We start from the raw sequence: 2737 nt of genomic DNA, 5'->3' as shown, positions 1-2737 counted from the left end.
ATAGAAAGAAATGGGTTTGAAGGTGTTTTATTGTTGTCCGTCGAAATCTTTCAAAGGAAACAACGGAATCTCCATTTTGAAACGAGATTTAAAAAAAGAATGTTAAAAATGTAAAAATATCGAATAAATGAAATATATTCTCGTAATTTGAGACTTTGTAATTATTTTTTGTTCTTTGTTTAATTTTGTGATTTGTTGACACTTTTTTATTATAATTCACTTGCATCTTACCTGGTATTCAAATACGTAATTATACTTTTTAGAAATGTATCAATAAACTACATCTTACAGTTATGGATTTCATATCAATTTTATATCTAAACAAACTTTTCTCTTCACTGCGACCTCTTTCTCACAGAAGATCGTTACGAGTCTGTCACTGGTTTAGCGTTATTTTCATTGTAAGTGTTCGTCTGAGCTTCAATCTATGGTCCCACACAAACATTCACGAGAAACACTCGTTTGACTGTAAACACTATCAACAATTTCACCCACTCTTTATCTGAGTCTAAACCTAAACGTAGATTCCATGAACAAAGTTTCTTTCTAAGAACTGCACATCTGTGGAACTCTTCCGTTACTTGTTTTCCAGCTGATTACAATATGACCGTCTTCAAGTCCAATGTAAACAAGTTCTTTTCTCTTCCCTGCAACCTCTGTCTCACAGAAGAGACGTTGCGAGCCTTTTTTATTGTTATTTTCATGGATTTATTTATTTTGTTCTTTTTTTGCTTTTTCGATTTTTCACGTTTTATTTTTATAATTCAGATGCATCTTATTGAACTCATGAATTATTCGATAAAACTTGGGAATTAATCCGGAATTTCGAATGTAATCCTTTATTTAATCCATGAGATCCCATCTATAATAATTTCATCTATAATATAAATGTCATTTGTATGTTATAATGCATGTATGTATGTATGTATGTATGTATGTATGGATGGATGGATGGATGGATGGATGTCTGCCTAAAACTTTCGACAATGACGATGGATTTTCCTGAGATCGCCATCGTTTTCACGCTGGATCCGTTGGATGACAAATATCGAAAAATTGGCCAAAAACATTTATTTTTTAACCCTCAACTTAACATATTTCTACAGAATAGGACCGCCTATTTCGCTGATATTTTCGAAAGTCATCGTCTCTTTTCGCTTTTCCAGCCTTAATTTAAACATACAATTGGCGATTGACCCAACAGCAAACACGCCAAGTTTTCTCAACGTTCTTTTCTTCCTTCGTGGTATGTCTTCATGCCTGCCTGCCTACTAACATTTTTGCTTCCCCCGACATTCGTGCAACGCCAGGAGCCCAGGCTAATTTTTAATATAAATCTCACGTCTGTTTAAATGTATGTATGTATGTATGTATGTATGTATCCCAAAAACTTTTAATAGAGGCGACTGATTTTCACGAAATAGGAAGCGTTTTCAAGCTGGACCCTTCGGACGACAAATATCGAAAAATTAGCGAAAACATTAATTCCTTCACCCTCAACTGGGCACATTCCTACAAGGATGGGTCGCTTTTTTCGCCGATATTTTCGAAAGTCATTCCCTCTTTTCGATTGACTTAATTTAAACTTAATTTTAACTTATTTAAACCTTCGACAATTTCGGGTTGGCGATGGACGCAATGGCAAAGACTTCATGTTTGTTTTTCATGTTCTTTTCCTCATTCGCGGTACGGGTTCGAGCCTGACTGGCTACAACCATTTTTTTTTGCTGAACACGCACCTCCAAACACTAGCCTGGTTACATGTACTTGTCAAAATGAAAGAAACAACTTTCCATCATTTAATTTTTTTTTTAAGTTATACTTTTAACAGGGTTAAATATATATCTGTATTAATATTATTTATTTGGCATTTTTATAGGCGGTTAACTAATCTTTTGTGTAACGTTTTCTACTTTGTTAATTTTAATTGAAACAAAAAAAATCCTTACTGCAATTTTTTTTATTCGAGGCCTAAGTAAACTGAAAGTCATTATTTCGACATGTTAAAGGGTATCTCACCTTTTAGTTATAACGTTATAGAAATTAGATCCCCCATTTTGTAAACACGGTAAGGAATTATTGCCCGTTGTTTTTTTTTGGTATTTGTGTACTTTTGCGGCTATGCTGAAATATTTTCTCATTTATTAAATTATTTCTCTTTAATAGGTTCATTATAGTAGTGGTTGACGGGCAGAAATCAGAAGCTCTCAGAATTAATGCTGGAGTCCCTCAGGGATCCATCCTGGGCCCAAATCTCTTCCAGATCTACATTAATGATCTTCCAAATCACATCATTACATCATTCGTAGGCATTTATGCTGACGATACTAAAATCTATGGCAATACATAAAAGACCGTAAACGACCAAGTTCTTTCTGATTCTGTCTCCTCTGATTTTGAGCAAGTGTACAATGGGGTAAAAAGTGGCTGATTACTTTCAATGCATCTAAAACAGAGCTTCTCTCTCTACACCATCTACGCTCTGATTCCAATCTGGAATCGGTTGAAATGAATGGCTTTTGTCTTGATGAGGCTTTATGTTTTGATAAGCTTTTGGGCTTGACCTTTCCTTACTGATCTGAAATGGTACACGTATATCAAATCCATTGCCAAGCTCGCTGGAAAAATGGCGGGATCCTTCTACCGCTCCACTAAATATCTCACTCCTGATGCACTTCTCTACCTATATAAAAGCCAGGTACGGCCAACGATGGAGTACTGTTGCCACATCTTGGCA

Source organism: Euprymna scolopes, chromosome 40 (assembly GCF_053919585.1).
Source record: "Euprymna scolopes isolate OS-2025 chromosome 40, ASM5391958v1, whole genome shotgun sequence".
NCBI lineage: Eukaryota > Metazoa > Mollusca > Cephalopoda > Sepiida > Sepiolidae > Euprymna > Euprymna scolopes.
The sequence above is the reverse complement of the archived record's forward strand: the minus strand, read 5'-3'. Positions refer to the sequence as shown.